This window comes from Oreochromis niloticus, linkage group LG2 (assembly GCF_001858045.2).
Source record: "Oreochromis niloticus isolate F11D_XX linkage group LG2, O_niloticus_UMD_NMBU, whole genome shotgun sequence".
Taxonomy (NCBI): domain Eukaryota; kingdom Metazoa; phylum Chordata; class Actinopteri; order Cichliformes; family Cichlidae; genus Oreochromis; species Oreochromis niloticus.
Genome location: NC_031966.2, coordinates 30364675 through 30389316, shown reverse-complemented (window position 1 = coordinate 30389316; position 24642 = coordinate 30364675). Strand labels below are relative to the sequence as shown.

General features: G+C 40.1%; 1 long non-coding RNA gene across 11 annotated transcripts; it reads right to left on the bottom strand.

Moving 5' to 3' along the window:
- Nucleotides 1–1911: 1911 nt before the first annotated feature.
- On the bottom strand, nucleotides 1912–21430 carry LOC102076668 (uncharacterized). 11 transcript variants are annotated; one of them, XR_003213677.1, is made up of 7 exons: nucleotides 21208–21430; nucleotides 17638–17689; nucleotides 17481–17532; nucleotides 17110–17217; nucleotides 5364–5540; nucleotides 3902–4006; nucleotides 1912–2517 (listed from the first exon to the last, which is right to left on the bottom strand). It is a non-coding gene; the product is annotated as an uncharacterized LOC102076668 (long non-coding RNA). The 11 variants fall into 11 exon arrangements; XR_003213672.1 differs by lacking the exons at nucleotides 3902–4006; nucleotides 5364–5540 and adding an exon at nucleotides 15552–15908; XR_003213686.1 differs by lacking the exon at nucleotides 3902–4006.
- Between the last annotated feature and the right edge of the window lie 3212 nt (nucleotides 21431–24642).

Genomic DNA, 24642 nt, shown 5'->3' with positions numbered 1-24642 from the left:
TCATTCAAAGAGGTCCATCTCCAAAGGTAAATATGTCAGACATTAAAAGCTTCTTTTGAAGTGAAATGAAAGTGAATTTTAATGCGGCGCCATCCTCCACCTATTTCTGCACCTTATTGCGGGATAAATTGATTAAAGATCAGTGGGAACTTTATGTGTACTTCATGTGCCTCTCGAGGCTCGAGGGAACTTCAGTAAAATGTCACACATCTTTATCAACAATAATGATATGATTACCCCCAAATCCTCAAAGCATTTGTTGATGTTTACAGCAGTGTGTCATCATAATACTAACAAACCAATAAAATATGTTTAGCTTATCCTCAGTCCTGGCAAAGGTTCACGTATCTCTATCATACCACCCAGGCCATTGGAAGGAGTTTATGTCCTACAGCATCCAGCACTGATTAAACGGTAAATTGCTCTAAATTAAAGAAGGTCACTTAAGTTTACATATTTATGTATAGATTAAAGATGTCTTATAAACTATAAGTTCAGGTTGTAAAGTTACTTCGCATTTCCTTATGCCACACCCCCCCGCACAGCCACCGTCGCTCTTGCTAAATGGTGATAAAGCTGTTTATAACAGGTTTTGGCTTTGCTTTATTCCCACCTGTTATTATGCATGCACTGAAAGTGAATTACTTCTTCAGCACACCTTATAATGCCCAACTTTAAAAGGTACTTGGTATTCATTATTTGTAGACTGCACTAGTTCGGGGATCTGGCCACATGCTGATCCTGGAGCCTGTTGCATCTGCTGTTTTTCACATTATAGTCTCTTAAATACAAATGTATCTCCGTGTGCATTAAGTGTATATACTGAAGATGTGTTTCACATCCAGATTTAGAAAAGAATGACATTTAACAAGGTCGCTGCTTACTGCGAGAAAGCGTACTTAGTGTGACTTCCTCTTATTACTTAAGACTTTCTATGAGTTTTAATAGTTCATCCCTGATTCAATAAATCAACTTGTCTGAAGCTGGTATATACTTAAAGACTTCGCACACATAATCCACAGTGGATTTATAAGAAGCCGGTGCAACCCAATTCACGACTGGCTGGGCTACAATAACTGCCGCACTTCTTGGCATAAGAGCAACTCTGGAACTACTTCTGGCACATTTTTCTTATAGTACAGTAATGGCTTTGTTTTATAGATATCATTGTTACAATCCCCTGTAGGTGAGAAAGAAACCACACAGAATGATTCCAGACAGATCCCCGTGGCCCAGTCTACCCCGTTCATTTCCTCTGGCTTGAGGCGCTGGTCTGTAAGTGGTGTATAAATGTCCTGTCTAATAACTTTGCCCGGCAGAAAACTGAAGATACTGAAATGCTCACTGTGTCTTAAATGCTCTGCTTTTTGTTTTCCAATGGCTGAGGAGACGTGCGCATGGGAAGTGGCTTAGTATTTATTATGTGTCAACAAGGGTTAATTGGTTAATAGACACCTCACTTTGCTAGCTTTGCATAAGAGTGATTAATGAGTTTTTAATCATTATTTTCAAAACCAGTGGAGAGTGTTATCATAAAAAGGAAAGTAAGATATTAACGACTTCTTGGTGGAGCTTTGTTGTGCCAGCTTAAATGAACGAAAGAACACAAATTAAACAGCTGAATATTTAAAGAGACTAAGCACTTGCTAAACTACTGCAGAAGTACTTGAGAACATTTTAAGGCGCTATAGGTTAGATTTTAAACTACAGTACTGTGCAAAAGTCTCATTTAGGATTCAACAATCCAGATCGACTTGTAGAAGTTATTATAAATGGTCTTAGGCAAAAGTTCTCTGGGCTTACTGAAGGTCATACATTTTTTTAACCACTTAACTCTGACCTGAACTGTTCAAGCATTAAAAAGACACCTAACATAAGGAACCAGTGTTGCATCTACACATAACAGGCAACTTCAAATCTACTTTATTACTAGCACAGTGTGACAGGCATAACATAGCATTTTGCATCATCATGGTGATTCCCAAAGAGCTATTAGCCAAAAGCATGCATGGTGTGCATTCTTAGAAAATTTGACAAATGTCAGATCTAAAAAACAATACAGACACCAGATGAACATTATCTGAACGTCATGTCCTTGAGAAATGGGGTGTAAAAAAAGTCCAGCAAAGACCTGACACAGATGAAGGGCGTCTGGCTCTTCAGCTGCTCTGTGTGCTTTTTACCTGCTACAGTAGCCTTAACTCATTCTTGGGAATCAGGGAAGGGGATCAGATGGGGAAAAAGGCCGATATGATATCTCAAATTAAACAAGAACTAGACTGTTGATGGCAACTGGTCTTATTAAGTGCAAATCCAAAACTGAAATTCTTTTGGGAAAAATCATCTGCATGGTTTGGAGTTCCATTTCAGACAGCAATGTTGGGGGTTTTGACAAAAGTGATGGAACTATAAATGCAAAAAAAAAGTACCAGAAGACTCTGATCCACCATGCAGTACCATCTGGAAAGCATCTGACTGGCAACAGTTTTTTTTTCAGTCAATCCAGTAAAAGCACACCTGAATAGAAAAAACACAAACAATATAACACTATAAGTCATGGATTTGCCTCCCCAGAGCTCTGACATCAACATCATTGAAGCAGTGTGTGCTGAGAGCAGGTGATTTAGTAATCAGAAGGATGGTGGTTCGATCCCTGAAGCTCCATTCTGCATGCCAAATATCCTTTGACAAGATACTAACCCTCCGATGTATCCACTGGAGAGCAAATATGTATGAATGTTCCAACAGAAAGCACTTTAGTAGAAAAAGCATTGAAAAAAAAAAAAGTGCTTGTGTGAATGAGGCAAGTTGTATAAAGTGCTTTGAGTGCTTGGGTAGAAAACCACTGTATAAGAACCAGTCCATTTTCCATTCATTAGAGGTGTACAAACTCAGCTTTCCATGCATGTTTGCAAGTTTTTAAAAAATCTCTTCACCTATTTCACATTTTCCTAGCAAGACATAAAGAAATGAGGTGTGGCTCAAGACTTTTTTTTAACTTCATCTACGCTTAAGGAAATAAATTATTGCAGTTTGCACCGTCTTACACATCTGTTAATTATGAAGCAACTCCTCAAAGGAGGATGTAAAGCTGCTTTAAAGCCCATGCCTACTTTTCGGATATTTCAGATCATCAAACAAGTTTAGATATTAGACAAAGATAACACAAAATTCAAGCCTACGTGGCTCTGAGTGAAAAAGTGATTGCCCCCTAAACCTAATAAATGGTTGGGCCACCCTTAGCAGCATCAACTGCAGTCACGTGTTAAATGGCAATGAGTCTTTCACAGCACTGTGGAGGAATTCTGTCCCACTCATCTTTGCAGAATTGTTGAAATTCAGCCACATTGGAGGGGTTTTGAGCATGAACAGCCGTTTTAATGTCATACCACAGCATCTCAATCAGATTCAGGTCAGGTCTTTGACTAGGCCACTCTAAATTCTTCATTTTGTCTTTCTTAAGCTATAGAGAGGTGGACTTGCTGGCGTGTTTTGGATCATTGTCCTGCTGTCCCTTGTCACTTCAGCTTGGTATCACTAATAGATGGCTGGACCTTCTCCTTCAGCACGTTTTGGTAGACAGCAGAATTCATGGTTCTATTGACCACAGCAAGTCTTCCAGGTCCTGAGGCAGGAAACAGCCCCAAACCATCACACACAGTTTCTGTGTTCCTTTTATGCCAGATATAATGGGACACACATGTTCCAAAAAGTTCAACTTTTGTCTCGTCAGTCCACAGAGTATTTTCCCAAAAGTCTTGGGGAATCATCAAGATGTTTTCTGGCAAAACTGAGATGAGATTTTATGTTCCTTTTGCTCAGCAGTGGTTTTCGTCTTGGAACTCTGCCATGCAACCCATTTTTGCCCAGTTTCTCTTATGGTGGAGTCATGAACACTGACCTGGCCTGCAGTTCTTTGGATGTTATTCTGGGGTCTTTTGTATAAGTCGTTGCTGTGCTCTTGGGGTCATTTTGGTCAGTTGACCACTCCTGGGAAGGTTCATCACTGCATTTTTACACAGATGAGAAATTATACACATTTTCAATTATTCTATTTCTATTATTTGATCTTAGGCATTGCTTAGGGATTACTACACTGGTACACACTTTGTCACTTTTATTTGACTTTCCATGGAGGGTTTAAAGCAAGGCTTCCCACAACTTCAACCACATTTCATAGGAACTCTTTATTTGCACAGGGCAGGTTCTTTTTAAATTCTGTCAGTGGAATTCAAACTAATTTCCACCATCACTGGACCTGGTGAAGTGAAAAATAAATGAAGCTTCTGTGTAAGTTTAAAAAGGAAGCTCTGTAGTCACTCATCTGTCTACTTCCCAGGTGTTGGCAGCTAATCTAAGCTTTACATCACTTCCACTTTCCCACGCTGTCAAGCTGATTGCGACATCATGCATCTAGTCCAATCAGCTATCTGCTGGCCTTCTTCAGGCCAATCAACCTTCACTCCGTGTATTTTAAATCTCCCTCCACATCTTTCATTCTTCCTTGCATTCGTCATTGTGCAACATCTTTATCTCCACCACCAGTGTCTAGACTCCAGGGGGTCCTGCCCTAATGCCCATCACTGCTGGGATTCCATTCTGCTGTGTTGGGCCATCGGGGTCTAACCACAAAATACCTCAAATTATATTCTGTACATCAATAAATCATGTTCTATTCCTTCTAATCATCTCTCCTTATTGAAATGAATTTCATGATAACAACCATAGTTTCTAATTGAGACCAACTTTATATTCTGATTGGTTCTGTGTGATCTTCACTATACTTGCCATTGTTCACCTTGTTCCTTAGACTTTCCAGTGTCACCATCTTGCTCATCATCCTTCTAATGATCGCCATTGACACTTTCATCATGTCAATGGAGGTCATCATTCTTCATGACCAAGCACCTACCTGCTTTCCCACTATACACTGCCTTCTAGGCCCCAATCCCAGTGCTCCTTTACTCCCTGCTGTTTGACCTGCACCGCCTGCACTCTCCTGCTGCCCTTTAATCACCTCCAGAGGCTTAGTTTTAAAATAAAAACACAATTTAAACCTATCATAACATAACAAGATATATTATACAGTTTATTTATAGATTCCTCTCCCTCCATCCCAAATGTAATATCTGACATCAGAGGGAAGATATTTTTACAATCTAAGTAACACTCTTGGTACAGAGGGTTTGTCAGTACTGTAACATATACTAACAAGAAGTTTACTTCGAATGACCAGTTAACGTCTGTCTGTGATGTTTTAAAAGTCTTTATCTGTTGAGTTCCGGGATTTATGATCAATTTTACTCATGAGCACAACTGCAACAGGAGGAACCAAATAACAAATAATCTCAGGTTATACAGACCTACTAAAGGTAAAGGCACGTTGATTTCCAGCCAGTTTACTTATCCATTTATCTGATGTCACAGGTTGGGCTTTTCTCATTTCTCAGTTGTGTGCCTTCTCTCTTTTCTGAGTCTTGAGACCCAAAAGAAATGTGTCCGTTGGCATCTTACAGAATGTCTCTTTTCCTACAATAAATCTGGAGGACATAAGAGAAACTGGTGTTTGTTCCTGTTAGTAGTTTTACATGTGCTGTATAGAAGAAAACAAAAAGTTGGAATACACAAATCATGAGGACTCAGCATTTCTTTGTATTCTTAAATTTTAGTTATTTAAGATGATCAGGTACGTGATCTAACTTTCTGCCTTTCACCATTTGTAAGTGTGGCAGAAATACAATGGTTACATATATGTTGTTCAGACTGAAAAGCCCTGAGTGGCTATAGCCGAAGTACATAAAGCCGACCTCCAGTTTCGCCCTGTTTTGGCTGAAATAGACTTCAGATAGATGAGCTGACTTGTCTGGACTCTTAGTTATAGCAGCATGTGAAAGAATCCATGAATTTTTCAGGAATGTACAAGTTTCAATGAATTGCCTTTGTTCCTGATTACTCTTCTCTGTATAGGGTAAACTATGTACTATAGCTCAATATCATTGACTAATAATACTATGAAGTTAATAATCTTAAATAGGATTTCCAGCAGAAGAAATATGTGCACTTTAATATTTTAAAGTGTTTTCTGTAAGCATTCACCAAATAGAATATGCTGCAGCCTGAGTACGTAGCAGCAAAATGAAACATTAAAAGTCAGGCTGGTTGGAAAGGAAATTAAGCTTCAGATTTGGTAATGTACCAGAAACTGCTGTATGTGTGTGGGTTTGTATTCTCTCGTCTTTGTGTGGGGTGGGGTGTAATGAATCGGATGCCATTTTGAGAGATGCTGTTTATGAGTGTTGGAGGCGACAAGGGAATGCGGGGAATTAAGGAAGCAGTATGAGCTACACTTAACACAATGTGACAGGCACAAAATGACAGGTTTTGGCCCAGGAATCGGGATGCCATGTTGCTTGCGCGCTCGCTCGCTTACACACATAATCTTCAAAACACACACATACACCATCCGGCATGGGAAAGTAGGTGAAGGCATGAGGGGACAATTTGATCTGTTCCACCAAACACAAATCAATGTCTGTGTGGCTCAATTTTCATCGCACACACAAATCGCTCTACTTCTATCTTTGTGAGGACCCTTGTAGCACTTTTTCCTATATATTACAACAAAATGTAGAACACCATTTCAAGTCTAAGCCACACCTGATGCATAAAAGATCTGTAACCAAAGGCAGGGCGGGGTGAAGGACAAAACATCCCATACTTTAAAAGTCAAACTGGTCTTCACTCAGACAGGGAAAAGTCATCTGAACCAGGAAAGTGACTATTTTACCTGGTTGTGACAGTGAGAATGGCTGCTATTAGACAGATTAACCTAAGGGAGTTCTGACCAGCCTCTACTACCAGGCAAGGACAAAGCTTTTTCCATCTTTTTAATGGCATAGTGGCAGTTTAGTGCCATCACCTTTGGTCACAATAGATATTTTTACCATGAACAAAAGAAAAAAGCTGAAAAGTTTTTTCACAATAGTTTAATAGTTTTGTTATTTTCTTATATTTGAAGTCACACATTACATTAAACATTAGATGACTGTAGAAGTCAGTAACCTCATGAACAAACACATTTAAATTGTCTTTGTTTTCGGACACCTGCTGATACCATTTCACATGCAATATTATTAATTTCAGATACTTTTTTTATATTGTTTATTTCTTCTGCTGCTGGAGCGATTTGGCTACAGTCCAAAATACTGGGAATGCCAATAAGGTCATAAGTGTCTCCCACATCTGGGGATTGGGAATACTCCCTCAGTCTGTTGGCAAGCATTGCATTAATTCAACACAACATAACTAACTGCTAGCAAGTCGTTTGTTTTGCAGTTAATACGTGTGGTAGAATCTGTGTTTTACCAAATTTGTTAGTTTTGTGTTGAGTTTGCTGCGATAGATAGTTATCTGTCAAAATGAAATCACAGTGCCCTAATACTGTTGAGGTCCAGCCTCCAAGGAGGCCGATCCATGACTGAGAGTGCTCCATTATGTGTTTTTCTATCCAGGTAAGCTTTTACTGCATTGGTAATGTGTTTGGGATCGTTTTCATGCTGAAAAATAAAGGAGGTTGCCAATCAGACGCTTTTCAGATGACATTGCATGGTGGCTCAAAATCTGATGGCGCTTGTCTTACAATCATAATTTAATACATTTTGACAAGATCCCCGTTTTACAGATTCTTTCTTGTACTTTTCCTGCTTTTGTCCTTCACTTTTGAAGGACACACTACTTATTAAGCGTAGGTCCGTGTATCTGTGTGTGCTTTACTTAGAGGTCTTTGGGAATCACCTTGTTGGTGGAAAAATACCATTTTGTGCCTGTCAAACTGTGTTATCTTTGGCACTTTTTGTAGATTAAGCTCAAGAAATGGGAACAAATAAAGCTGTGTAGACAGCACACAGGTGCATTCCTTGAGTTAGGTGCCTATAAAGTGTTACCCACCAGTGTTAGAAAAAACGAAGAACTGTATAATAGCAAGGCTGTGCTGCATTAAGGGATCTGACTCACAGTTAAAAAGCACTGTATATGTAGGACAACCTAGGCCAGCCTAGGCCAGCCACTATTGTAATGCCAGAAGTAGAGTCATGGGTAAGATTTAAAGAACATCTCACAGCACCTATTTCTGGATATCTTAACAACAACCACCCGTAACCACAAAGCCAAAAATCCAGTGAAACTTGTTTCTTATATAAACACAGAAGAAAGTATTGGTTGGCACATAGCAACCACTCTTAAAAAGAGAGGAGATATTCATTCAGAGATAAGCCTCTGCTTCTTCCTACTGCCTGTCTGAGTCAGTCAAAATAATGGCTAGAGCTGAGTCATTTCCCACAAGCTGAACATGCCTGTTGTGACACATTGAATGTAAGGCAATGCATCTGAAAAACAGAACCAAAGGTAAGTAAATATCTCTTCACTGGGATTTTAAAAAGGGGTAAAAAGACTTGAAGAGACGTATGATGCTTCCCAACATAAATATGTAGTTGTGAATAAGTAATAAGGGTTCACAAAAAAGAAACAAGCGGAGAAAGACAAATAAGAAGAGGAGAGGGAAAAGGTGAAGTGCAGCAGGATGACAGTGACATATGAGAGGCAGAGCTGACAGAGTGCTCAGTAATGGCAGTTTATCAGCATCTGGTCAGCGGGGTCACTTCAGCTTCTGGGCTCCAATTCTCATCTGTCTCCATCGCTCTCCTCCTGCATCTTCTCACTCTACTTCCCCCTCCTTCCACGCTTCCTCCCTCACTTCCTCTGTCTTAAACTGACAGTTCTGACAGAAAACCAAAATGTGCAAGCAGTTTTTTCCCTTTCATACACCCACATATACAACCCAGACTGTAAGTTTTTGCAGTTTCACATTCTGTTGTTCAGAGTCTGTGTCTCAGTACATTTAGTCCTAAATAAAACACAAAACTGCATTAAGGTGCCAAGTATGGTATGCAGTCCTATAGAAAGCAGTATGTGTGTGGGAAAAAAAGCCTGTTTAACAAACCCACTCAGAGTACAAAAGTAACTGGACACATTGCCGTTATAATTATAAAATTGTAGATTAATACCGAAATACCAGTTCCTGATTTGTAATTTTGTTAATTAAGTCAATAGAACTGGATCCCTAAACTATATCAGTTTCCTTTTCTCCATTTATGAAAGTTAATGTATCTGGCCTTCTCTGTCTCTAAAGTTATGGGGTTTAATTATGTTTTGGAACCTGACATTTAACTGACAAATTGCAAAACAAAAACAGTTACATCTTAAGAAATACCAGCCAGACTGCAAAACCCCTGAGCAGGAACGTGCCAGTGCTTTAACCTGCAGGATAAAACCGACATATACTCTGTCTACTTACTTTTGAACAATTGCAGTCGGGTCTACATGAGTAAAAAGGTCTTTATTTCACACACAGTATTTCAATATTGATGCAAGCTTACTAAATTAAAGCTGCGACTTGGCACTTTAATGCAATATCCATTATTTCATTTCAAAATGAATGCACAAACGAAGGCTTTAGTGTACTGGGTGGTACTTAACACACAGCAAGCATTGTGTCCACAAAGGCATATCCACACACCAATTAAGACAAAGAAATACCACTAACAATCTAATAATAGTTGTCAATAACCTCAGCAATAGATTAAGCAAAGACTTTATTGCTTTGACATTAACATATTTAAAATGCCAGCCGCCTTGTGTGAGTCCAGTGGATTTATGCTGACATCCCCAGTCGGATTAAATGTGATGTTTCAGGGTAAAATACAGCCTTGGTGAAAGGAAGAGGAGAAAGTCAGGGGAGGCCAGGCTCACACTGCATGTGTACGACATCTTAATTGCATCAATGATTATCCCTCCACATTTACGCTTTCCCTACTCATATTTATAGTTGTGTCCAATTTTCATTATGCTCTTCATTATGGAGCATAAATAACCTGCGTAAATGTGCCGGCACACTACGACACACCCTATAACATTGCCAAGTGATATCCATCTTGTCCCCCAGTGATCCAACATTACCTGGCTGAATTATGTCTATTAGCTGCATGTAGCCCCTCCCACTCCATCAAGACAGCAGTCTGCAGATGACAGCATTAACTTTTAAGGCTTTATAGCATCTTCTTTACCCAACACATACCATTAATCCGCTTAATGGCCACCATGACCCCTTTCAATGTGTTTCATAAAATAAAAATATGAATAAAGCCCATTACAGTCTCTATTGTGGAGAGTTTCAGCAATAAATCATAGCGGTTCTATTAGAAGGATTGCCTCTGTGGCAAGTCAGGTTGCCTTCTTAAATTATCAGTGCTGTTTGCGTTATTTTTGCATGTTATAATGCCTAAATCAGAGAAGTGTAACTTTCTATTCAAATCTCTTTCTGGCCTTCAGTTGTTAGTGTGAGGACTAAAATTTAGTGTTTTTTACCTCTCTTGACTTTCACATTCTTTGCTTGCATAAGAAACCTTTTTCTTTACATCCAATGAAGCAGAAGATGTTAAATCTGAATTACGCTGAAATTTTAATCATGTAAAAAAAAAAATAAATACAAAAATACAAAAAAAAAAAAAAAAAAAAAAAAACATATTATGTGATTTTTTTTTTTACTACAAACTTTTGGCAAATTTCTTCCATTAAATTTTGGATCAAATTAGGAATTTTTAAAAGCTGATTTAAATTTTTTTTTTAAAATAACAATACATGTAATGACTATGTCCTTATCAAAGAATACTTCCCAGTTCATCAGTTTAAATCCATGTATAACTACAGTGCATAACGCATTCATTAGACCACCACCCACTGTAAGCTGCGCTAAATTAGACTTTGGTAATTACCCGTGCTATTTCTGAATCAGTTTCTCTAATGGTTAATCCATCCGTATGTTCAAGCTCTTTAACTGAAATTATTTTTAATGCTAAAGTACATCATTTCTGATATTTTTGAATTTTCAAATGTACACCAAAAAACAAAAAAATCGTAAAGGACTTTAAAATTACACTTATTACACTTCTGACTTCTCAGGGAAGTCCAGTGTGCTGGCTAAAACTGTAGGTATAAATATATGGATTGCGTCTAAAATTCCTCACTCCTGTTCAAAAAATGTGAAATGTAGAGAACTCACTGAAAAGGAAAGAGTCTGCAATAAAGCACTTTGTGATGATGGATGATCTTTGAGACAATCTGAGCAAGACTAAAAGTGTTCTCACAGTGTGGTCATGCTTTGGAGTCAATTGCTGAGACTGGTACTTACAAAATGTGCCAAGGAAGAGGCAGAATATGAAAGCTGATCACAAACACTGAGCTGTAGATAACTGGAAAAAGGTACTTTGGACAGACAAGTACAAATTTCAGCTCTTCGGTCAGTAATATTGTGTTTGTCCACAGAAAAGCTGGAGAATGTTAGATGGATTGCAAAGTGAAAAAGGGGCAAGATTCCTTTATGGTATAGTTATTATAGAAGCGGCATGGACACATTAGTGAAGAAGGTGGTCTACCACAACATCTTGGATCCACCAAAAAGTTGGAATCCCTCCTGAACCACCCATCCGACCCCTCCATCCATCTATCTTCTTCCACTTACCAGGGGCCGGGTCAGCCTTAGTAGAGAAGCCCAAGTGGCTAGGGACCTCCCTCTCTCTAGCCACCTCTTCCACCTTTTCTGGGGGAACACCGAAGCATTCGCAGGGTAACAAAGAGATATAATCTCTCCAGCTTGTCCTGGGTCTGCCCGGGACCTCCGTCCAGTGGGATATGCCCAGAACACCTCACCCAGGAGGTGCATGAAGGAGTAGCGACCCTACTCGGAGCCCTTCTTGAACTCCTTACCCTATCTCAAAGGAAGCGGCTAGCTACCCTTTCAAGGAAGCTCCTTTCCGTCACTTGTATCCGCAATCTTGTTATTTCTTCACTTCACCCTTTTCAGCTGAGAACCATGGCCTCAGACTTGGAGGTGCTGATTCTCATTCCTGTCGCTTCACACTCACCTGCAAACCGCTCCAGTACAAACTGGAGGCCATCGCCTAATGAAGCCAACTGAACCACATCATTTGCGAAAAGCAGAGATGAGATTCTGAGACTACCGAAGTGCAAGCCTCTGCCACTTGGCTACACCTAGAAACTCTGTCCATAAAAACTATGAACATTCTGAAGTAGAGCTGGGCGATATGACCCAAAATTCATATCTCGATATTTTTTAGCTGGATGGCGATATAAGATATATATCTCGATATTTTTTAAAGCCATAAAGTAAGAACAAAAAGAGAGTTCTTAGTCAAAGCTGTGTCCCAGATGTCACACAGGCACGTTTATTAACATACAGCATAGATGTACATGAAAAAAACTACTCAAAAATAAATTATGAGCATTTATTAAATAATGATGCTCCATAAATAAAAGAAAACTATGTTGTTTTTGTGCATAACAAAGAGCTCACAATTGTGCAGTCAAAATGTAAACTAACAGACGCTGAGCATAATAACAAAGACAGATTTCACAGCTGCTCTGTTCCCAACTTCTACTGCGTGACTGACAGCCTGGAGTTTGAAATCCGCTTCGTAACCATGTCTCTGAACAGGTGCCATTTATGGTCCTTATACACACACAATACGGTAATATTACGTTGAAGCACAGTACGTATCACCCCGCGAGGCTCCTCGGTAGCCGTAATGCTCCGACAATCCATCAAGAGGTGCAGCTCCGTAGCTTACCAAAGTCGTACTAAAACATTTTTTGACAGATTGCTGAGCGCTGTGTATCACATAAAATCGGTTCGGGGTCATCAAGCACAACCAGAATTCATACAAAAGGCGCGCAGTCAACTTTTGAGAGAATGAAAGGATTATAGGCCGATTTCTAAGCTTCCATTCCTGTCTAAAATACTGGAGAGGATCGTTCTTTCACAACTCCAGCCATATTTGGATACGAATGCCATCTATGATAAATTTCAGTCTGCTTACAAACCCTGGTATAGCACTGAAACGGCCTTGCTCAGAGTCCTCAATGATCTCCTTCTGATTGCCGACTCCAGACGCTCTTCAGTCTTGGTCCTACTAGATCTATCCTCGGCCTTTGATATGGTAGATCATAACATCCTATTAGCGAGGCTTGAGCACACAGTTGGCATTGGAGGTGCCGCCTTAGATTGGTTTAAGTCATACCTCTCTAATAGGTCCTTCTCGATTAATTTTGGCCCTTATTTCTCCTCTGCTGCACCTGTCTCCTGCGGCGTGCCTCAAGGATCTGTCCTTGGCCCCCTGCTCTTCTCATTGTATATGCTGCCCTTAGGCACAATCTTTGAGAAGTATAACATTGCACATCACTGTTATGCCGACGATATACAGATATATTTCGAGCTAACTGATGATCCCTCTATGTCTCTCCATGGCTTCTTCGAGTGCATGCGTGAGGTCAAAAATTGGCTCGCAGGTAACTCTCTTATTCTAAACGACAGGAAAACGGAAATTATTGTGTTTGACAGTAGAGTCCCCCGTGGCCAACTTTGTGACGCCCTCGGTTCCTTTAACAGTTTCCTCACCGACACTGTTAGTGACCTGGGTGTATTTTTGGATAGCTCGTTTAAGTTCAATAAACAAGTGTCTTCTGTTGTTAAATCTTGTTTCCATCAATTGCGTCTTATTAGCAAGGCCAGACATTATATTCCACATAGTGACCTTGGAAAGCTTATCCATGCCTTTGTGACATCTAGGTTGGATTATTGCAATTCACTTTACTTCGGTCTTAACTCTACTCTCCTCCATAGACTTCAAATTGTTCAGAACGCAGCTGCTCGTCTCCTTACTAGTAGTGGGCGGCGTGTCTCTATTACCCCTGTCCTTGCTGATCTGCATTGGCTTCCCGTTAAGTACCGCATTCAATTCAAAATCTTGCTGCTTACTTACTGAATTGCCAACAATATAGCACCAAGCTACCTTACCGAGCTACTTAGATCATACACCCCTACTAGAGCGTTAAGATCATCTTCCCAGTCACTCTTGGTACTCCCGAGATCCCGGTTGAAGACTAGAGGTGACCGCGCGTTTGCCTTGGCTGCACCCGTTTTATGGAATAACCTCCCCATCGCTATACGCGAGTCTGATTCCATCCATTCCTTTAAATCGCGGTTAAAAACCCACCTATTTAGCCTCGCCTTTTCTACCAGTTAGTCCTTGCTTGATAGTCAGCCTAACGCTTTTCTTATCTTCGGCTTATTCTTAATTATTTTAAATTCATTTTTAATTTTGACTGTTTTATCCTTCACATTTTGTTTTGCTTTCTTTTATGCTTTTATATGCAATTCTTTTGCCTTGTGTGTTTTAATGCCATTCAACCTGCCAGCTCGTTTTGGTACCTTACCATAGTCCTCATTCTCCCTGTTATTTCATCTCACCCTTTTGAATGTTAAGCACTTTGGAACACCACTGGTTTTTAAATGTGCTATATAAATAAAGTTTGTTGTTGTTGTTGTTCAGGCCGTGCATAGCGTTAGCGTGGCTAGCTCGTTAGCGTGGCTAGCTCGTTAGCACGTTGACGCCGTCCAGCCCCACGCACGGGGCGATGCGCAGTAACTCATTAACGGAGATTTGCCGTGTCCATCTTGTCGCTGCCTGCAGGTGAAGCGATGGGGGAGGAGGGGAGTTGTGTTCAGTGAAGGAGAGGCGAGGTCGAGTAACGTTGCGGAAAGACAAAAGTGGACGAAAGAGAGGCAAACTTGCGGCTCCGCAACTATAATTATAACGTAACATAGACTATATCGATATAAAGGATATTGTCACATCTTATATCTCGTATAAAAATATATCGATATTTTTTTAAAAAATCGATATATCGCCCAGCTCTATTCTGAAGCAAAACTGATTAATTGTGTGTTTAACAAGACAATGGGCCCCAAGCAAATTTCAAAGCTGTGCAGAGACTGTTTGACCAGGAAAAGGGAATCTGGAGTACTGGAACTGATGGACTGGCCAAGTCAAAGTCTGGGCTTGAATCAAAGTGATTTGGGATTTAGTGGAATCAAAGGCACAAGAATTTAATTCAAATCAGCTCTCTGGGAACAGCTAGAGGAGCATTAGTTATGCAGCCTAACTTTATATTTCAGTGGTAATGGACGTGCTACAGAGAATACAGTCAAAAACTGTTGCTTTCCCAGTGGTGCACCTGAATGAAAGTACCCTGTATAAATGCATTACCTCAAGTAACTACCCCCTACAATCCAAATGTCAAAAAGTACAAACAAAAGGAGTAAAGCCTCTCCACCCACTAATTGTTAAAATAACAACTCTGACAAAAATAACAAGTAGTGAACATGTAGGTGTTCTTTGCTGTTGACTCACAGTGATTTTCAGAAGTGTTTCTGGAACCCTCTTTACTTTTACTAGACAATCTTGACTGCTTTAAAGAAGTGCAAAGTGGGGCCCTAAGGTTCAGTGAGATTCAGCATTGGTTTTTGATCTTGTCAATCACAGAGAGGGAATTCTCTGATAGTGTATGTAACATTGTATTGTTGAATTATTTCCACAAAGTAGCACATTTCTTTGAAGTTAACCAATCAGTTTACAGACCTGTTGCTAGCTAATTATGCAGCCATCAATCATCCATTATCTTCTGCTTATCCAAAATTGTCTAGCAGTGGCAGTAGGCTAAGCAGGGTACTCCAGATGTCCTTCTCCCCAGCAGCAATTTCCAGCTGCTCCTGGAGGAAGCCCAAGGCATTCCCAAACCAGATAAGATATATAATCTCTCCAGCAGCTTCTGGAGATACCCTGAGGTCTCTTCCAAGTTGGACTTGCCTGGTAAACCTCCATAGGGAGGCACCCAGGAGGCATCTTATCCAGATGCCCGAAACGCCTCAACTGGCTCCTTTCAACACAGAGGAGCAGCAGGTCTACTCCCAGCTCTCTCCAGATGTCACCCTATCTCTGTGGAAGAAAGTCATCTCAGCCACTTTGCAATCAAGGCTACAACAGCCACATTACTGCTGACACCTCACCAACGAAGCAAGTTACTTAATTAGCTCATATATTATACCATGTATTCATGTTCACCCAATAAAAAGCTGCAATTAAAGAACCATACATTTTAGGTAATAGAGGACCTTAAAAACAAACAGAAAAACAAAAATAGAACAAAAAGGTGAATAAATATGATCCTAAATATATCTTCTGTTTTGCTCAGTGGTTAACACTATTGCAAACGGGCATGCTATATCATTGTTTTTTGTTGTTTTACACCGGTGACGTGTTTTTATCTTTTAATCACGTAGCCACAAAATGTGTTTAAAATTACATCAATAAAAACTAAAGTGTCAGCATTTAAGGTGTTCTGTGAAGTTTTACTGTAGATAAAAGCTGTTTTCATTTTGTGTAGCACTCACTGCATTTCTTTCCTCGAGAAACATTTCCAAAGTTAATTTCTCTTAAAGTTGAATCCCACTTTTTTTTTTTTCTTTATCGCTTTGCTCTTTGGCTTGGTTTTCACATTACTGTGCAGCTGCTGTCCAATAGTGTGAAACCACTTGGTGTACTTTTCATCTGAATTCCACTGTATATTTACGTGCATGCATAAGACAAAAAAAGAAACAAAAAGTAAATATTTGAGCCTAAATTGCTCTACAGCTCAACTGGAGATCAAACACACTGAATATCTTTCTGTTTGCATGTTTTTGGTTCTTGTTTTTGTAAATGTAACAAAAGGTAAAATAATCATTTCATGTTCGCATTGGCTGAAAAGTTCTGCTTCTTGAAATTCGTACAATTAACTCTTGGTTTAATCACCAGAGACCCTTCAAATGTAGTGCTGAGTTAAAAAGGAAGCCCTTTAACCTCATCCAAAGGCATAACTGCCAGACTCTATTAGCAATGTCTATATTTTATTATATTTGCGGTCCAGCATGCAGAATCTGCATTCAGAACGGCTCACATCTCGAGGCAACCATCTTCTGAGCCAGGGCAAAGGCCAAGAAAGGTGATCGTGCTTGTGCATGTGTGTATAGTGGAAATATTGAGTGGATGAGAAACTAAGGTCCAGATAGTGTTGAATTTATGAGCAACCCCTGCCTGGATAAAATTAAGTATGCTTGTGTGGTTTCAACAAAACCGAAAACAGAGTCTTCTGCTTCACCTTTCTCCATTCCCGTCCTGCCTTCTGTTTCTTGAAATTCTTCTTTGTGGAGACCTCTGCTTCCACTTCAAAGAATTATCTGTTTTCTTTCTACTTCTTTAACACTGGCTTTAAGAAGGAAAAAAAAACAACTTCCATTAATGAGTAACAACCCTTGTGATTGAGCGTCACATATAATTTGTTGTTTGGGTAATACAAACCAGTTTGTGGTAGGACACAGTAATGATAAATGGAATTATCCTTAACAAAAACGCTATCACTGGCGGTGGTACAAAGGCCTTTCAGTAAATTCTCAATTTGAGGATCTAACACTGCCCTTGAATTGTTTAGGCACAACTGGGACGGGTGGAGGAATTAATTTCCGATATTACCAAACAGCGGGGTACACAGCTCCCAGGGCACCGCAGACAAAATCTTTCATCCCTGTTAAAAAAAAATTGAATGGGGATTTAAGGAGAACACAGATAATTCAATCTTTATCAGCGGCAAGCCACAATGAAATGTTAAGTTTCCATGGGATCCTCTTACCTCAAAGGAGGACTCCGGAATGAAAGGACAACACATCTGAAGCATCTCCCTCCTGCTCTTGAGCAAAAGAGTAAAACACATGCACAGACACACACACACAGTCTCTCTGAGACACAAACACGCAACATAAAAGGTTCTCATCAACATATCAAAGCTCGTACTTCCTGTTCAACATGCTATATGTGAACCCAGTGGATGCCAACGAGTCAACGTAGCTACACATCATTTTTTTTAATATATATATATATATATATATATATATATATATATATATATTATATATATATATATATATATATATATATATATATATATATTATAATATATATATATATATATATATATATATATGTGTTGCACTGACAGCTCCTGCAAAAAGAAGACAGTAACAGATCGAGATAACTCTCAAGTGTCAGATATACATGCACATACACACAAACGTGGACATGTTTGGCATTCTGCTATGTAAGCAACCACCTCTCTCTCTCTTTCTCCCTATCTCTCTCAGCCACATATTTGAGAGAAAGTTTTAAAGGAAGCGATAGCGCAGAAAGGAGTGAAACGAACAACTCTGGCTTAGTAATGTCAACTCAAACTCCACGAGATACCCAATAACGGCACATAGATACTCTTGCAGAAAAGCTCCACTCCAGCATTAAAGGTGTCAACACATACTAATCCACCAGTTTGGGGACTGTTACAATGGGTCAATATGCAATTTGAGGCAGGTTGACAGAGAACATTGGATTGATTGATTTTGACCTTTTCCTTGACAGTACCTGCTGTACACATTCTCTACAAAATAATGAAAAGTGTTGAAATCCTTATATCTTTAGCTTTTGCCTCTTTTCTTCTCCCAAATAAGCGCCTGTTGTTAATCCCACTCATACGTCTGGCTGGAGGTCTGCTCTCTCTGCTTTATCTCTAAGAGCAAGGAGACAGACTCAGGGGGGGTGATACCAACCGTATCGATTTGTGCAAACATGCAGACACACATGCACACACATACACACTCTTAACCATTTGTAGAGGCTGTGAACAACATGGCTATAATCAAAAAGCTATTCCTCCATCTAGTCTACTCCGCAAAGTGATATTACTCTCAGCTACATACTAGTTCTAAACTTGGTCATTGTAAAGATTCAACAGACTCCAATGAATTTTAGTTAAAATGTGGTTAAAAGTGGAGTCCCACATGATGGACTCTACTGACTTTTGTTGATCTTTTTACTTCAAACTTGTGGCTTTGCGTCAAAACAACTCTCAAAACAGCTGTTTAATGGAATACCATGAAATCTGATGCAGACTTTTATGTTTGATTCTGACAGAAGTTATGTGAAGGCTTTATGGGGACTTCTTCTATTTTGCAGATGCTAAGCTAAAGGGTAGCATAAAACAAGAAGAGCCACCTTACAGGATGTTCCCTGTCTTTTTGACATTGGTTGTGATGACACTACACAGCTACAGCGTGGGCATTATCTTTGAGCTTATCACCAAGCTAAACTGCTAAAGACAGACATGTGCTAATTTAACCGGTGTGTTCCTGCGTTGTGTCTGAGAGGATGCGATCAGCCAAGACGCAGCCTGCAGCCACACCCGTCTAGTGCCCGGCAGGTGCCTGCGCAACTACTGTTTCTGCGACTTGCTAAGCCGGGAGCAGTGGAGGGGCCGGGCGGTCATCACCCTGTCGCTGGACCTGGGGCTGGGGGTGCTGACAGTCCAGGCCAATTCCCTCTCCCGCCCACAGGGTGAGGGGAGTAGGTTTGGCGATATGGCTCCCCAGCCTCAGTTGGGTGATGGGGGTACGTAGCGGGACGTGGTCTGCGGTGCCGTGCAGGGAAGTTGGACGCACCTGCACGGCACCTGCAATCGTGCCCAGTCTTAAAATCTGTACTGGGTCCTGACTTGAGCGTTGTTGTTGGAGTGTTCGGCTGAGCTGGGAAGCTGCAGCCGTGTGTGTCTGTGAACAGCCACTGAGTGTGTAAATAAAAGTTAATGCTGAAAAGCATGTATGTGTCGTCGGGTCTGCTGTGGGTTCTTTACACACACAAAAACAACTTGCAATGTCACTGTATTCTCACACATCATGACTTCCGTGTCTTTTAACCTGTTGAACCCCAATGCCACCAGTACTGGGGGCGAGAAGGAGAACAGGTGGTTTAACAGGATGTACTGCCAGATCTGTTATTCAAATTTGGACGTGTGCTATCCACAGAAAAGTCAGAATCTCAGTTAAAAGCTCACAAAACCATTTCAACAACCACCAAAAAGCTAAAACACCAAACAATTGAAGAGCAGGTAAGCAGATTCTGCAACAAGATGTAAACACAAAGCACATGTAACCAGAGCTTCTACGTACCCTCCAGTTGACCAGTTCTAGACTCGTGAGGTAGTGTTAAAGGGAGAATCATTTGCAGGAGACAGGTGAGTTGAGGAGAACACTGTATTACCACACAGATGATAACACTGCAACATAGACACCACTATAGCCGGCAAAACAATTTATAACTTAAACAATCACACATATATAATCTGCATTAAGTGTCTCTGAGTCTCCGCATGGGTATGGTGTCAGTGATCCAAAGTCTAAAGTCAAGGGTCAGAAGAGTAAGTCAAGTCAAGCTCGCTTCTTCTTGGAGAAGAAGACGAGAAAAAAAAAAAATAAGAAAGATGATTTACTGGGTGCACCCTTATTTCTTTTTCTACTGTCAGCGCTGTTATGTGGTCTGGGGGGGGGGTTCAACCAAACCATGAATCTCCAAAGGAACAAAGGATGATGGCTCGCCATCTCCTCGTGGAGGAGAGTTCCAACATCAAAAGTCAATGAATAACCATCAATGGGATGGGAAAAAAACCCAGTCTGCATGACAATGAAAACCCTTATTGCATACAGCTTTGGAATTCATCTCACACACACACACACACACACTTGTGTATTCAAGTATGTTTAACATATGAACATTGCATTATTTCAATCCTTATGCAAAATGCAAACACACCATTGAACTAAGGAAATAGTACAAGTCTGCATTGAAAAACACATAACAGAGGACTTTTCTTTTCCAAAATGAAAGAATGGATTAAGATTTAACCATTGCTTATGAAGTCTGATCATCTTTAACCAGAAAGTTATCAAGTTTTTCTGAAACAACTTGAACTCACCTTACATAAGTTTTAATCAACATTTATCATTAGAATGTTTTTATGTACAAAACCATATTTTTATCTCTTTGAAATCAACCTCTGAAACAATAGAAACAATCTGCATAACACTCTTTATACAACTACCTAACTCCAATCACATTTTACACATTGCCCGCAGCAGCAGTAACCTTCGCAAGTGAATAAAGAGGAATAAAAGTGGAATAAAGAGCATTGGCTCAAGCAGGACTATCACACTGTTAACTTGAACCTAAAATATATTCTTACAATATTAATAAGAACAACTAAATACTCCAAAACGCTATTTTGAAAACTTCATCGGTGCCTGCCCGACACACCCACACACCGATAGAGTTGGGAAGCAGGTACCATGCTCGCTACTTCAATGCTAACTTTTACGACACTCACCAAGACACTCGGAAGTACTATAATTCCTGTAGAAACAACATCCGGTCTTCTTGGTGATTCCGTTCTGCTCCTCCTCAACCAAATCCCGGTTACAGGCTGTTACCTTTTCCACTGCAGAAAGTACTTTTCCTGACTAATCAGGATTTCTTGCTCTAGCATTTGACCCTTGCTACTAGCATGCGCTGTAGCCTCACCTGCATTACACGCGTGAAATCTCCCTCAGTCAGCATGAGGAGGCGGAATCTACTTCTCCTAACCAATCACAGGCAAGCATGTATGGTTTAAGCCAATAAAGTGAAAGATGGCAGAATAAACTTGATAGGGATGCAGTTGCGCCAATAGAAAATAGGTTTAGCAAAAAAGAGCAAATAAACTATAGTTAATTATATATATATATATATATATATATAAAAAAAAGATTAGGCAGAAAAGAAAAAAATAACTATGGAAGCTCAATTCCACTGGGCTACACACAGATCACCTGACGGCAAGTACACAGCGACCAAATCTTAGTGTCTCTCAACACTGGAAAACCTACACATTACATCTGCAGAACTACATGAGCTACTGGGCCATGGAGACCCATGCCATAAAGGCCCCAGTCCACAGTTTTTATGCAGATGTTAATAACAGAGGAAGTTTGGAACTTTGCAATTGCTGATTCAGCAGAGCATTAGGAACTTGTAGGTACCTCAGCACTCAGTACCCCCACTTTGCCTATTACAGTATAACACTCAAATTCAGTAAGATCTTTAGAATGTATTTTTGTCTACAGAGGCTAGCAGACCCTAAACTGATATCAGCATGTTGGCATTGCCACTGTGCTGATAATAATATGTTTCTAAAGCTTGGAGAACATCATGTTGGATCATTTTTAAGTCCATGTTATGGTACTGCTTCAACTCTGGTGCCTTGTTGGTGTCTTGTAAGCCTATTTGGGACATTTGGCTTCTTGCATGAGCCTCACACTAACATGGCCGTAAACATAAGACAGATGCGACCTCAAAAATGGTTCCGAATGCTGTCAGCACCAACAAGATAAAAACTACACCCTGCCAATCCCTAGCTGAAGTGACCCCCCTGCTTTGTTGAGAAATGTGAGCGATCAAGCACATTTCAAGCTGATGCTACCTCTTATTGGTGCATTGAAGGGTATAATACCCATTTGGGAGGGTCACAATTCAAAAAGTCACAACATCCTTTTCCCTTCAGATTTGATAAGGGGAGAAAAAATCCCTTCAGAGAAGAAGCAGAAGCTCCCATATCAATCCATCAAACCAAAAAGTAGTAAAATGGCACTCCTAAATGAAATTCTCTTGTCTTGCGCTGAGCTCAACTTGAAAAGGCCAGTCACATGAGGGTTTAAATAGATATCTATTTTCTGGGCTGAAAATCAAACTGGCCATCATTCTGTCCTGCATCACCTCTCTCTTGGGGGCTTGTCACATTTATAACATGTAGTCATTTTCTCAGCTGTCAAACCATGCTCTTACCAAGCTCGGTCCCCCAACCCATGCTGTCAGCTCCTAATTCTAATCGGCTCAAACGTCTGTGTGTGCACAAGTATAGTTTTTGAGAAATGTCTTTGGAATTGTAAGGGGATTCATTTCTTTTTTTTCTTTTTTAATATTTCGTGTGAGTGTGTGCACTTGAGTGTGTGTAATGTAAGGATCTGGACAAAGGTGGCATAGCAAAGTAGGTCATGACAGAGGTTAGTACTGCATTAGCAACTGTCACCGGCACGACATGAGAGTTCAGACACCAGGGCAGCCCTCACCCTCTCACTCACAGTATAGACACACACACACACACACTCCAACCAAGGATTTTTGAAACTCTGTGGCGTTCTGTCATGGATCTGAGCCAGCAGGCCGTGACACACATGGAGGGCAGTGTCTGGAACAGGAGGACGTGTCCAGTCTGTCTTTTGTGTGTCTGCACACACATGCATGACACAATGTTTGGATATGACAGGGGCTTTTGACCTGCCAGAATCCAAACTCTTTGCCCTTGCCAAACATTCAAAAAAAGAAATTCTCAACTTTTTTTTTTGGACACTTCTTTGATGTTTTCCTTATTTGGCCTGGAGTCGTTTTAAATAGAAGTTGTTCAATATTCAAAGATTTGCTCCATTAAAGCACAGATGAATCCTCGCGAAAGGCTTTGCGTCAGTATCTGCTTCTCAGGGTTGACTTATGGAAATCTCTCTCATTACTTCTGCCTTCTATGGTTCAAAATCTCACATAAAAATATAATGATCCAAGCTGTTTCTGTTGTCTGCTGTGTCAGTCAACGATTTTTTAATGTTCTAAGTCTCTTCAGTTTCTATCCTCAGAAAGTCTGGGATAATTATGGGAGTAAAAAGGCTCCCTATCAGAGCAGATTAACAACATCTCACTAGCCTGAACTCCTCACTCCCTTTTATCTCCTCAAACACAGTAGAAGAGAAGAGGAGTTACGTAACTCCCACCTTAGGGACCCAGCCGACTTTCCACCCAACTTTTGTCTGTCTCTGCATGTCTAGGGCGTCTGCTAGTTCTCAGCTGTTTGATGTGCATGTTTGAAGCAGCCATGCGATTGGGGAGGAAAGGATGTGTCTGTTGTTCGCAGCTCTTGCCGCTTTGCTCTGATCCCTCAAGGAACGAGTTTCAAAGCATGGCAAAGTTGGACCTTTCCTGGTTCTGCATTTAACACCTTCTCGATTTGCAGAGCTAAGGTGCTGTATAGCTTCCCTCCTAACCCACTGTGTAAGCATTCCTCAAAAGACCCTCCCTTCTTTAATGTCATTTAGTTATAACGCCTCTTTTGTTGAAATCTGTTTCAAATTATTTCTGAGGTCCCTAAAAGCCGTGTTAACACACGGAACCCTTAATGTGAGGTTCTTTTACTGATTAAAAGAATATTAGATCATGTCAGCCATGAAAAAAAATTAATTATATATTCAAAATGGTAAAAACCGACAAGATTATTTCTGTCTACTCATTAGAAACAGCTTTCATTCCCCTTGTGGAAAATAAATGAACAACAAGTTGAACTTTGGGTTAATTAGTCTCTGGCAGTTGGTGAAAAACATGTAGAAGAATTTCCAGGCTGTAGCTGTCTTGCTTGTTTCTATTAAAACACAAGTATAGGCCATATGAATCAGCGGTCAAATGTGAGCATAAACTGTGTTTGTGCGAATGGAAATTAAATTATAACATTTCTACCATGCAAACAGTTCTTAATCTTGCTTTTCCCTTGTTTGGTACAGTACAATAGCTAATAAGAGATCATTCCTGTTTTTATAATTTCCATAAGGAGCTCCGGCTCCTTCTGCTATTCATAAGGGAAAAGCAGCACAGAACTCCTTTAAATAAAAATAACGAAAGCAAAGATGAAATCTTTGATTGAACACATGTGCTTTCAGGATAAAAACTAATTACCAGCATCAGATTT